The 14,119-nt window shown below is 51.7% G+C and overlaps 1 protein-coding gene across 2 annotated transcripts in view; it reads left to right on the plus strand.

Annotated features, from left to right (window-relative positions):
* Positions 1–14,119, plus strand: part of CLSPN (claspin) — a 94,850-nt gene that overhangs the window by 32,910 nt on the left and 47,821 nt on the right. The window lies entirely within an intron of this gene.

Genomic DNA, 14,119 nt, shown 5'->3' on the forward strand with positions numbered 1-14,119 from the left:
TACAGAACGCACCCCATGCATTCCCATGGCATTCCGCACATGCTGTGCTAATGCTGCGCTTTTTTCCGCGGCGGAATCGCATCGCGGAGAAAATCGCAGCATGGTCATTCTTACTCTGTCGCCTCATTGGGGGACACAAGACCTTGGGTGTTATGCTTTCCGTCCACTAGGAGGCGACACTATGCTTAATCTGAAAAAGATTTGGCTCTGGCTCCTCCTCCACAGCATACACCCCTGGGAGGCATCCGCCTTACCTCAGTTTTTTGCTTAGTGTCGCAAGGAGGCACACCATAAGAAGATTCTTCTTGACACAGATGAAGAAAAGAGGGTCTCTGAGACTCCCGGCATGGCTCCCTCCTCGGTCCTCTTTTTAGCGGTACCCGGTTGAGGTAGAGATGGCTCTTCCCCATGTCGCTCCCTCCCCAGCCCTTCGGGTGCATGGTTCGAGGTCGAGAACCCCCCTCCCTCCCCAGGCCCTGGGCCTTTTGGGTTGAGGCTGAGGTGAGGAAGAATTCCTCCTGATGGCGGTGAAGCGCCCTCCCTAACCCCCTCTAGGGATGTTAGGTTGAGACACCGCAGGTAGGAGCTGCGTTCGCAGCGCTAACTTTATTGTAGCCCCAGCACTGCTGTGGTATACTATGGGGCCGGGGGCTGTCATATTTGGGCCACAGTATACAGGGATTCCTGTCCCTGCGGCAGCGTCAGCCCTCTAAAGGGGTCAAAAAGACCCTTCACAGGGCTGCGCTGCGTATATAGGGGCGTCCGGGCGATATGGCACTCATCCGGGGGGGGGGGGTTTTGGTTCGTTTTCTGCCCCCCTCCGGACTACCGCGCCGCTCTGGAGCCCTTCCCGGTCAGGATTTTGTACTTTAGACCGCGGCTTCGGCCTAAGCCGAAGCCGCCGCCCTTGTTACCGCCCCCGGCCCGCCCCCCTGGATGATAATGACGCTGCACAGCGTCATACAGGGGGCGGATCGAACCAGGAAGGCGCGGTTTTGCCTGGCTGCGCGCCCTTTTTCTGCTCTCCGCCCCTCCTCCCTCCCACCTCTTTACCTCAGGGAAAGAAGAAAAAAAAAAAAAAAAAAGCAGCGCTGCTATATTACTCAAGAACGCTGCACAGTCTCCAGGGGGCGCAGAACCGAAGTTTTTCTGCTGGCGCCGGATCTAGGAGCACACCGGTGGGGTAAGGCACAGCAGGATATTATCCTGCTGTGGACGCAGACTCCCTATAGGTTCCCTATAGCGCTCCTCTGCATAGCCACCCCAGTAAGGTTTTTGGTCAGAATAACCTGCCGGCACTCAGTGCACTATGTCGGTCTCCAGGTCCGAAAGAAGGAAGGTTTATCTGCTGTTACGCAGTCTGTTCAGCCTGTAAAGCCAATCTTCCCAGTGGCAACATGCACCGTACTGCTAGAGTTGTTCCCAAAATGCTGGGTCAGTGCCCCAAGAGGCTCCCGTCACTGTTTCAACTCCACTGACATGCCGGTATGGGCCGCATCTATGTCACAGTCCATAGATACGCTGACTTCCACATTGCTTCAGGCTATGCAGGGTCATATCCCAGCTATAAGCGGACAGGCAGTCCCTGGCAATGCTAGTAGTGAACGGCTCCATAGGTCACGTTCAGCTACGTCTTCCCATGGCTTACGGTCGTCCCGCTCTACGCAGAGACACCGTAATTCTAGGTCTCCTAGACAGTCTCGTTCCAAAGACGGGCGCAGCAGATCTCCACAGAGATCTTCGGGCATGGAAAAGCGGCGGTCCAGATTTCCCTCCAGGCAACGCCTCAGCGATGCGCAGGATTCAGAGGGCATCTGTGACTCCGAATCAGAAAAGGAAACATAGGAGTCTCAGGCTCCTTGTCCTCCTAGCAATACAGCGCTAGTTGAGGACATTATCACTTCTATTCATCGGGTGCTGGTTTTATCCGATGCTCCCCAAGAACCCCCAAAACATAAAATCTGTTTTGAGGGGTCCCTGAAGTCCCTAAAGTTTTTTTCTGATCACCCAAGCTTTCAGGACATCCTTGATAAGCTTTTTTCGCAACCTGCCAAAAAATTCGCCAACCGTAAATAAAACCGTAAAAAAGGGCTAGATACTCTCTTTTTTCTCAAAAAGACCAAGAAGTGGACAGTTCCACCAGAAATCGATCCCCCTATCTCTTAGCTTGCAGCACAGTCTCTCCTCTCACTGCCAGATAGCTCAACCCTGAAGGATACAGCAGATTGGCAGGTTGAGCGCATGGCTCGTTCAATTTTTAGAGGCTGCAGGAGCCTCCCTGGCTCCCGCTGTCACCTCAACGTGGGCAGCCACTGCCATTCTGGCATGGGTCAAAAGATTACAGGAGAGCCTCCAAAAGTCTGCTCCTCAGATGTTCGATCAACTAGTTCAGATAGCGGTGGTGGCAGATTACATACGCCTTGCAGCTTTTGATTCTGCAAGAGGCGTAGCAGGTATAGCAGCGAATGTAATTACAATCAGACGTATCCTCTGGCTGTGAGAATGGGAAGCGGACACGTCTTCAAACAAGCCTCTTACGGATCTCCCGTACGTCAGTGGGAGATTTTTTTCGGGGAAAAAATTAGACAAGATGATTTCCAATGCCACGGGGGGTAAGAGTACCTTTCTTCCCCAACCGCAACCTAAACGTACGTTTAAGCGACGTAACCAGGCTAAGTTCCGGTCTTTTCAGAACTCCTCAGGCTAGGCCGCTTCACGTCCTTCACGGAATTACAACCGTTCCTCCTCACAGGGACAACCAAAGGACAGCACAGAGGACGGACAAGAATTGGCGGTCAACATCAGGCCAGGCAAAGCCCAAAGGAGGGAAATTCCAGAATTTCTCCTCGTCATGACTCACGAAATACAGAAGACACCCCACCTGTAGGCGGTCGATTTTTAATTTTTCAGCAAGTCTAGCTGCCTATTACAGAGGACAGGTGGGTCAAGGAAATAGTGTCTCTCTCTCTCCTTCAAGCAGGAGTCATAATACGGGTTCCCGAAAATGAGAGATTCCAAGGACTCTACTACAACCTATTCGTGGTTCCCAAAGAAAGGAGGCAGCGTTCGGCCAATTCCTGGACCTCACGCAACTCAAAAAGTTTGTAAGAGTTCGGCAGTTTCGCATGGAGTCCCTTCGATCCATCATTGCGGCTATGGAACAGGGAGAATATCTCGCCTCCATAGACATACAAGAGGCATACCTGCACATCCCTACTGCGCCTGCTCATTAAAGATCTCTCAGGTTCACAATAGGGCAGAATCAGTACCAGTTCGTGGCTTTGTCTTTCGGATTGGTCACGGCTCCCAGAACATTCACCAAGGTTATGGCAGCCACCATGGATGTCCTACACTCCAGAGGCATAGTGGTCCTCCCATGTCTCGATGATCTACTCATCAAGGCACCTTCTGTCAAAGACTGCGAAGACAGCGTCTCGATCACGATCGACACACTAACTCGTCTAGGCTGGCTAGTCAACTTTAAGAAGTCGTCAACTACTCCCGAGTCAGTCACTGATCTTCCTAGGGATCCTATTCGATACCTCCAGGGGTCTGGTACACCTTCCCAAGGACAAGGTACAAGCTATCCGCGGTGCACTTCGCATGTTAATACACATACCTTGCCGATCTCTTCGGTTTGCCAGGAGACTCCTTAGCAGGATGGCAGCAGCAATGGAGGTGGTACCATTTGACCAGTTCCACCTCAGACCTCTTCAACTAGCCATTCTCAGATCCTAGGACAGGAACCCTTTTCTCCCTCGAAAGGGAGTTCCGACTGACGGAGTCAACCAGGAAATGACCGTACTGGTGGCTCAAACCACCCGTACTGGCCAAAGGAAAATTCTTTCTTCCCAGTCAATGGAAAGTCCTGACCACCGATGCGAGTCTAACAGGATGGGGTGGAGTGCACCTACTTCACAGGGCACGTGGTCTCCAATAGAAGCGACCATGCCCATCAACATTCTGGAGATACGAGCTATCTTCCTGGCGCTAAAAATTTTTTTTTTGCCATCTGCTGAAGGCCTCTCACATCAGAGTGCAGTCGAGCAATGCCACGGCAGTGGCATATGTGAACCACCAAGGTGGGACTCGCAGTGCCCAGGCAATGAGAGATGTGGCGCGTCTCCTTCGCTGGGCAGAAAACAAGAAATCAGTACTCTCACTGGTCCACAGTCCGGGTGTGGACAACTGGGAAGCTGACTACCTCATCAGACAGGAAATGGACTCGGGTGAGTGGTCTCTCCATTCCAAAAATCTTTCGTCGGATCTGTTATCGCTGGGGGACTCCGGACGTGGACCTAATCGCATCTCATCTCAATGCCAAGGTCTCCATTTTCATAACAAGGACACGCGGTCCGAGGTTGCTCGGGACGGATGCCCTGGTTCAGGACTGGACTCAGTTCCAGCTTCTGTACATTTTCCCACCTCTTCCCCTGATGGCCAGAGTCATGAGGAAGATCAAACAGGAAGGAGTTCCGACCATCCTAATTGCGCCGGACTGGCCCAGACGTACATGGTACGCCGACATCCTTCAGCATTACAGCAGACACCCCTTGGTGTCTTCCAGACCGTCCCGATCCCCTGTCTCAAGGCCTGTTCTACCTCCAGAATTTAGGGACTCTCAATTTGACGGCGTGGTCCTTGAAACCTGGGTTTTAACCCAGGCAGGGTTTGCTCCAGACGTCATTAGAACCATGATCAGGGCACGGAAACCAGCTTTCGCCAAAGTTTATTATCGTACCTGGAAAACGTATTTTACTCGGTGCGACTCTCGCGGGCGAATTCCGTTCCCTTACTCTCTTCCGAAAGTTCGTGGTTTCCTTCAATCAGGTCTGGACGCCGGCCTATCCTTAGGATCGCTTAAGGGTCAGGTGTCAGCGCTTTCAGTGCTCTTTCAGAAGCGTATTGCTAACAAACCTCAAGTCAGGACGTTTCTTCAGGGAGTCTCCAGATTGGTCCCTCCTTACAGACGTCCACTGGATACGTGGGACCTTAATTTGGTCCTAACTGCTCTACAGGCACCTCCTTTTTTCAACATCTTAAGGAAGTTCCACTTCGAGTTTTATCACAAAAGGTGGTCTTCCTCGTGGCAATCACCTCGCTACGCAGGGTGTCTGAGCTGTCAGCGCTCTCCTGCAAACAGCTTTTCCTATTCTTCCACCAGGACAAGGTGGTTCTCTGTACAGTTCCATCCTTCCTTCCAAAGGTTGTGTCTGAATTCCACCTCAATGAGGGCATCTCATTACCGACCCTTTGCCCGGCTCCGGTTCATAGAGTGCAGAGGGCCCGGCATACGCTTGACCTTGCCAGGGCATTGCGTACGTGTGTGTCTAGGACTCCACCCTTCCGGAAGTCTGATTCCTTTTTTTTTTCCCTTGTTCCAGAAGGCATTTGCAGGGGTTTACCGGCTTCAAAAGCTACCCTTGCCAGGTGGATCAGGTCCACCATCCATGACGCCTACCGCCTAAACAATTCTCCTATTCCGGCAGGTATCACGGCACATTCCACACGGGCGGTAGGAGCCTCCTGGGCCATTCGACGCCAGGCTTCAGCACAACACGTGTATTAAGCGGCCACTTGGACTAGCTTACACACGTTTACAAAACAATACAGTGTACATACTCAGTCCTCAGTGGAAGCGAGTCTGGGTAGACTGGTACTGCCGGCGGCAGTGTCCCAAGTCTAGGGACCTGTCAGCACAATATTCGTCCATTGCTTCCCACCCAGGGACTGCTTTGGGACGTCCCAAGGTCTTGTGTCCCCCAATGAGGCGACAGAGTAAAGGAGATTTTTGTGTACTCACCGTAAAATCTCTTTCTCTTAGCCTCTAATTGGGGGACACAGCTCCCACCCTGTTGCCCTTGCGGGCTGTTATTATGTTGGGTACTCATATTGTTCCTTGAACTGTACATAGTAGCCTTTGTTTATAGGCTTGGTTATGTTGGATTTGTTATCTCCTCCTACTGCTTGGGTACAAAAACTGAGGTAAGGCGGATGCCTCCCAGGGGTGTATGCTGTGGAGGAGGAGCCAGAGCCAAATCTTTTTCAGATTAAGCATAGTGTCGCCTCATAGTGGACGGAAAGCATAACACCCAAGGTCTTGTGTCCCCCAATTAGAGGCTAAGAGAGAGAGATTTTACGGTGAGTACACAAAAATCTCCTTTTTGTGCGGAATTGCAAAGAATTGCCGCGATTCCGCACCCATAGGAATGCATGAGAATCGCTTACTTCCCGCATGTGGCTATGCCCACCATGCGCGAAGTTAAGCGTCTCATGTGCGGTTGGTACCCACGGTGTGGAGGAGAGGAGACTGTCCTCCAGGCCCTGGGTACCATACCCCTGTAAAAAAAAAAAAAAAAAAAAAAAAAAAAAAAAAATCGGGGTATATTTACCTTCCGGCGTCCCGCGCTGCCTTCCCGTGCCTCAGCGTTCCCAGTAATGCCTTGCGGCAAGGTCCTGTGATGACGTAGTCTCGCGTGACTCTAGCGGTCTCGTGAGATCGCTATAGCAACGCGAGACCAATGTCATCACAGGTCTTGCAAGGCATTACTGGGAACGCTGAGGCCCGGGAATGCAGCGCGGGACGTCGGAAGGTAAATATACCCCGATTTTTTAAATTATTTTTTACATTCTTTTACTATTGAGGCCGCGTAGGCGGCCTCAATAGTAAAAAGCTGGTCACACTTGTCAAACACTATGTTTGACGAGTGTGACCAACCTGTCAATCACTTTCCAAGCGATACTTCAAATTGCTTAGAAAGTGCTTGAATATCGCACGCGAAAATCGCGAAATAATCGCGATGAAATAGCGGTAAAATCGCGCGAAAAAAACGCGCAATTTCTGGGAAGGAGTCCGGTTTTCAGTGTCCGGATTAAAACGCTACGTGGGCACATAACCTTATAGATAAGAACCGAATTATGATGTTCAGCATAATTTAGACACTAAATGGTAGCAGTTATTGATTGTATGGAGGTATTGAGTAGTGTATGGTATAGTTTGTGTTGTGTGAAGGACCCTCAACTCTAGCCTCATTCACTTTTTAGTTTGTTGTATGTGAGCTAAGGACTACTACTACTATTATTATTTATTATTATTATTATTATTATTATTATTATTCAGAAACACATTTTAATCTATGGCCCTGTTTGGTACATTGATGCCGTTCACATATTGTCCATGTTTCACTCGTTAGTGACAGAGAAGAGTCTTGAGAAACCACTGTTCTAAACAGATAACTATCCACAACACTGCTATCTATCAGTGCCTTTCTGAGCACAAGAAAATTCTCATTTGTGATCGCTTCTTTTTCTGCTTATTGTATTTATTTATGATTCATGCATTCATTTTTAGTAATGACAACATTATGGCACAATATGGTCTGTGCTGAGAACTGTTGCTAAAGAGTGCAATGGAAAATAGTTTTTAAGGTACTTGGTTTTAAAAGATTTTCTAGTTTCAGAAAACTCCTGTCTCCCGGCTGCAGTTTGTGGTGTTAGTTTTTTTATTTTTATTTTTTTTATTTTTAAGGAAACAAGCAAAACAAATGACTGTACTCATCCTTCCAGAGTCCAGTCTTTGCCGGTGCTCCCGTAGTCTTGTTTGCAGCGCTGACAACACGTCGACAGCACAGCAGCCAGTAACTGAGCTTATCGGCTCATGCCAGAGGCGATGAGCTCGCGGATTAGTCGTAGTGTTGTCCACACGACTATGCAGATAATAAATACACACTGGCCTGTGGACCCAAGAAGGATAAGTAAAGCAGTGTTAATTTTTTTTAAAAAAGCAAAATGCAGCTGGGGACAGGGGTTTCTAAAACTGGAAAACACCTGTAAGTTTCGTTAAGTCATTGACTAGGGTTTACTTAGCAAAAAAGACTGCAAAACCAGGATTACAATATATATGTATATTCCGAGAGAGAAAAAAAAGGGCACTGTTTATTCGGAGCTATTTAAACGTGGCTGTGGAAGAAATGTGTAGGGACAACAATGGGACAATGGCTGACACTGCTGTGCATACAAGCAGATGGTACTCAGAGTGGTGGCAGCATATGTACACTGCTTTCTCCATAGTAGTTTATGGGAATTATGAAATGCCAGGCTCTTATCACAACACCCATATGGGTCGATTCATTAACACTAACTTAGTGCAAGCTTGTGCTACCCCAGTCTTGACAGATTACATGGCGCCAAATTCATTGTAGCACCTCTATTTAGTGGCATTCAATGCCATATGCTCTGGGAGAAATGCTAGTCCAGTAGCATTTGTGGTGTAAAAACGCCCTGTACTGGTTCCTCTTGCTACACCCATTTCTCGTTCGCCTTATTGGGGGACACAGAGACCATGGGTGTATGCTGCTGACACTATGCGCAAAAAAGGTTAGCTCCTCCTCCGCAGTGTACACCCCACCAACCGGCAGGGAATTCCTCAGTTTAGCTTAGTGTCAGTAGGAGGTGGACACGGGTCTTTCATTATACCCATATCTACCTCGATGTGCGTCGTTCCTTTTCAGGTTTCTCCGGAGGGATACAGGGTGAATAGTCACCTCTGTAGTCCCACGAAGAGGCTGCGAGTACGGCGCGTACTGCCACCCCGTATCCTCGCAGCTCTCTGCACCAGGACCAGCAGCCTTCCGGGCAGACGCCAACATGTACACGTGTCGGCTTTTCTGAGAGTCCTTGTCGTCCGTCTCCCACCCACTCGCCTGCCAGAGCCTGTCGGTCGGATGAGACGCAGACAAGCTTCAATCAGAAGGTACCTTTATTTTCAGGGTTCGGGCCCGGGACAGGGTGAGTATTAGATCCCCACTCATCTCTGGACTTGGTCAGGAGAGATTCCCTTGGAGCTAGGATGCGGTAGCACTGCGGGTCTCCGTGGCCGTCCCGCGCCTCCAGGCAGCCTTATTTTGTGGTCAGCCGCTGTCCCTATCCCGGACAGGGGTCTTTTCCCCGGCAGCGCTCATGTTGCGGTTCCTGTGCTGACAGGCGACCGCCGCGATTAATTTAGGCCCCGACTTCAGTTCGGGCCTACTCCTGTATCGCGGCCACGCCCCCCGCCCCTTTCTACTAAGCGGGCTTCTCTCCCGCCCGTTCCAGGCCCTCCCACCGCTCTTCTCAGCCTGTTCCTGGCCAGGGGCGGTGCCGGATTCAGCAGGCGGTTAGCTCCGCCCTCCTTCCCCTGGGAGCGCGTTTTTCCCTGATTCCTCTCAGGCGGTCGCCATATTGCAGCCGCACAGCCGGATGCCCCTGTCAGCCGGATATCGCTCCCTGGGCCTGTCAGCCGGATATCGCTCTGACCTGCAGCTGCAGAGAGGTGGATACCTTCGTCTCTGGGGTCACCGGACCGTGAGTAGCTCTGCATCTGCAGGCTGACACCCTTCTCTGCACCCTGTCCCCCAACCTTCCGGCACTACCTCAGGTTTCACTATGTCTAACTCCAAATCTGACCGTAACCGCCCTGCGGCTCCCTCCTGCACTCTCGTCAAGTTCTTTGCATGTTCTTCTTGCAATCGCAAACTTCCCTCAGGTCAGTCCACTTCCCTCTGCCTGGATTGTAGCAATCCTATTCAACCTGACGCCGCCCAGGAGCCATCTAGGGCCCCAGGCGAGAGTGAACCTCCCATGCCTGGCTGGGCCTCGTCTCTATCACAGTCAGTGGCAGACCTCACCAGGGTGTCTCAGTCCCTAGTAGCCGTCCTGGATAAGTTGCCCCTGGACACCTCTACAGGGTCCAGCAGGCCTCAAGAGGTTCCATCTGAGTCGGCCAGCGTTAGTCGCAAAAGACCCAGGCAGGATCTCCAGCCGGAATGCTCTCCTCGCCCCATGTCACCACATAGCCCTTCTCGGCAGCCTCTCTCCTGGGCCTCCTCTCCCGAGTCAGGTGAAGCGCTCTCAGACAAGTCATCTGAGGGGATCTTAGAGCTGGATTCGGACAAGGATGCGAACATGAGGGTTACTGTGCAGAACCTCATTGCAGCGATTCATCAGACCTTCGACATTGCTGACCCCCCCCCCCCCCCCCCCTGCGAAATCCTCAGATCAGGAGGTCTCGTTCAGATGGGAGGAAACACCCTCCAGGGTATTCCCTTTACATTCCGAGTTTGGAAAGATTTTTACCAGGGAAAGAGGGGATCCGACCAGACGCTTTCAACGAGGGAAGTGTCTCGGCGTTCTGTACCCGTTTGCTAAAGAGCTCACGGACAACTGGTCTGCCTCTCCCTCTGTCGATCCGCCCGTGTCCAGGCTTTCTAATAACACGGTTCTCCCGCTTTCAGGCGTGGCGTCTCTTAAGGATTCTAATGATAGGATCATAGAATACCTAGCGAAGTCTGCCTTCGAAGCGGCTTCGACGGCGGTATGCCCAATTTTTGCTTCATCTTGGGCAGCAAAAGCCATAGCCACTTGGGCAGAGGATCTTCGTCAGGGCATCCTAGAGAAAATGCAACCAGATCGATTGGCCGATCTTGCCAATCAGATTTCCCATGCGGGGGATTATCTGCTTTCTGCTTCTTTGGATGCCGCATCCTGTGCAGTTCAGGCGTCAAGTAACATTGTGGCAATCCGACGTACAATTTGGCTCAAGGCCTGGCATGCGGACCTGTCTTCTAAAAAGTCTCTTACTAATCTGACTTTTCAGGGAGGGCGCCTCTTTGGATCCCAATTGGACCAAGTTATTAAGGACGCCACCAGAGGCACGAGTTCTCTCCTGCCTCAGTCCAAGCCTTGCAGACCCCCACTGAGGAGTCAGTTTCGACCCTTTCGGGCTTACCGCCGTTTCAATATGGCGGAGACCTCCTCCAACCAACAAAGACCGCAGGCACGCCAAGATAGGAAGAAAGTTTCCTTCAGACCCACTCCCTCCTGGCGCTCCCACTCTTCGCAGGGCAGACCATCCAGATCCGGATCTGGACGGCCCACATCAGCATGACTATCCTCGGACTCCCGAGGGTACCTTCCAATTGGGAGGTCGACTTCTGTTCTTCAAGGATGTCTGTCTGGCCTCAGTAGAGGACGCTTGGGTCAGGGAGGTTGTATCGTCAGGATACAAGATAGAGTTCGTCTCTCTTCCACGGGATCGTTTCTTCGAATCCCGTCCTCCAAAAGATCCAGCTTTGATCCCGGGGTTCTTTACGACCATCGACTCTCTCCTCAGTTCCAGGGTGATTGTGCCCGTTCCCGAATCGGAGCGGTTTACAGGGTTTTATTCAAACCTGTTTGTCGTGCCGAAAAAAGACGGGGCGGTCCGACCCATCTTGGATCTCAAGCTGCTGAACAAGAGAGTCCGTGTTCGCCACTTCCGGATGGAGTCGGTTCATTCGGTAATCGCTTCCATGGAGGAGCAGGAATTCATGTGTTCAATAGACATCCAAGATGCCTATCTACATGTTACCATATTCTCCGGACATCAGAAGTTCCTGCGTTTTGCGGTTCGCCAGGAACATTACCAGTTCGTCGCGCTGCCCTTCGGTCTCGCCACCGCTCCCAGAGTCTTCACGAAGATCATGGCTGCGTTGATGGCCTTGTTGAGAATCAGAGGTCTCGTTCTTTTTCCGTACCTCGACGATATTCTGATCAAAGCTCCCTCTTTCCAACAGGCACGCCTAAGTTTGACGATCGTCCTGGACACTCTTTCCGATTTCGGGTGGATCGTCAACAGGAAAAAGTCCTGTCTGGTCCCTACTCAACGTCTTGTGTTTCTGGGCCTACTGTTTGACACTAGTCGGTCAAGGGTCTTTCTCCCACAAGAGAAGATTCTCTCCCTGCAGCAGGCTGTACGATCGCTGCAGACTACACGATTTCCGTCCCTCCGAACAGCTATGAGGGTCCTGGGAAAGATGGTGGCGGCGATAGAGGCAGTTCCCTTTGCCCAATTTCACGCCATACCTCTCCAACACGCCATTCTGTCGAGGTGGAACAGGTCGGCTCTGTCCCTGGATCGCCCTGTTCGTCTTTCATGCCGGATCAAGCGGTCACTCAACTGGTGGTTGACGTCACCTCTCATCCTCTTGGGGCGGTCTTTTCTTCCTGTTCACTGGCAGATTGTAACAACGGATGCCAGCCTCCTCGGCTGGGGTGCAGTGTTCCGCAATCACACTGTTCAGGGTCGTTGGTCGACTCAAGAATCTGCTCTGCCGATCAACGTCCTAGAGATATGAGCGATCCATCTTTATCTCGTCCACTGGGAGAGGCTCTTCAGGGGCCTGCCTGTCCGGATTCAGACAGACAATGCCACAGCGGTGGCATATGTCAACTGCCAAGGAGGGACACGGAGTGTCTCAGCCCTGGCAGAAGTGTCCAAGAGCCTTCAGTGGGCAGAGATTTCGGTACCGACAATCTCCGCGGTACACATTCCCGGCGTAGACAACTGGGCCGCCGACTTTCTCAGCCGCGAGGGTCTCGCGGCAGGAGAGTGGTCCCTACATCCGGAGGTATTTCTTCAGCTCTGCAGTCGTTGGGGAACCCCGGACGTAGATCTGCTAGCTTCTCGCCTCAACAGGAAGGTCCCACCGTTTGTATCTAGAGCTCGAGATCCTCTCGCAGTGGGCGCCGACCCTCTGGCCATTCCTTGGTCACAGTTCGAGCTCCCCTGCCTCTTCTTCCCAAGCTGTTGAAGATCAAAGCAGAAGGAATTCCAGTTATTCTCATCGCCCCGAATTGGCCCAGAAGGTCTTGGTTCGCGGACATTGTCAACCTTCTCGCGGATGCCCCCTGGAAGCTTCCAGACCGGGCAGATCTGCTGTCTCAAGGTCCTATTTGCCACCCCAATTCTCGACCGCTCAATTTAACGGCGTGGCTGTTGAGATCGAGGTTTTGAAACGAGCAGGATTCTCCGGTCGAGTAATTCATACCATGATCCGAGCCAGGAAGCCATCATCTTCCAAAATTTATTACCGTACTTGGAAGGCCTATTTCACTTGGTGTGAGGCCAATAACATCGCGCCTATGTGCTTTTCGCTCCCTTCTGTTCTGGCATTTCTTCAGGCGGGGCTGGATGCGGGGCTTGCTCTCAGTTCCTTGAAGGGTCAAGTTTCGGCGCTGTCCATTTTATTTCAGAAGACTTTGGCCTCCCGCCCTCAGGTCAAAACCTTTCTTCAGGGCGTGGCTCACACGGCTCCTCCGTATTGAGCGCCCGTGGATCCATGGGATCTTAATCTGGTTCTGGAGGTTCTGCAAGGTTCTCCCTTTGAATCTCTCAGAGAAGTCTCCCTTTCCCTTCTCTCCTGGAAGGTAGCCTTTCTGGTGGCCATCACCTCCATCCGGCGCATGTCGGAATTGGTGGCTCTTTCTTGCCGCTCTCTCCTTTCCTGGTACTTCACCAGGACAAGGTAGTTCTGCGGCCTCCGCCCTCTTTTCTTCCGAAGGTGGTGTCGTCCTTTCACCTCAATGAGGATATTGTTCTGCCGTCCTTCTGTTCGAGTCCATCTCACCCTCGGGAGTGGTCCCTGAACAAGCTGGATCTGGTCAGATCTGTCTAGGACGTCTTCCTTGTGAAAGACAGACTCTCTTTTCGTCATTCCAGATGGGGCGCGGAAAGGTCACCCGGCTTCCAAAGCTACTATTGCCCGCTGGATCAGATAGGCCTCCAAAATTGCCGATCGGGTTAAGCATCGAGTGGCCCCTCTGGGGATCAGAGCGCACTCTACCCGGGCAGTGGGTGCTTCATGGGCGGTACGCCACAGAGCCTCCGCGCTGCAACCTGGTCTTTGGTTCACACGTTTGTGAAATTCTACAGGGTCCACACCTGCGCTTCAGTGGATGCCAGCCTAGGTAGAAGGATTCTGCAGGCAGCGGTGGTGAGTCCACTGGCCTGATGGAAGTTTGTTTCCCACCCCAGGGACTGCTTTGGGACGTCCCATGGTCTCTGTGTCCCCCAATAAGGCGAACGAGAAAACAGGATTTTTGGGTTGCTTACCGTAAAATCTGTTTCTCGGAGCCTTCATTGGGGGACACGGCACCCTCCCATGTTCTACAACTCCTGTTCTTACTTTGGTTGATTGAAAACAGAACAACCAACTCAACTGTAACCAATCTATTCTGTTACTTCTCCTACTGCTTTCTCACTAACTGAGGAATTCCCTGCCGGTCGGTGGTGTGTACACTGCGGAGGAGGAGCTAACCTTTT

This window comes from Dendrobates tinctorius, unplaced genomic scaffold, assembly GCF_039654945.1.
Source record: "Dendrobates tinctorius isolate UK_male_01 unplaced genomic scaffold, ASM3965494v1 ptg000015l, whole genome shotgun sequence".
Classification (NCBI taxonomy): Eukaryota; Metazoa; Chordata; class Amphibia; order Anura; family Dendrobatidae; genus Dendrobates; species Dendrobates tinctorius.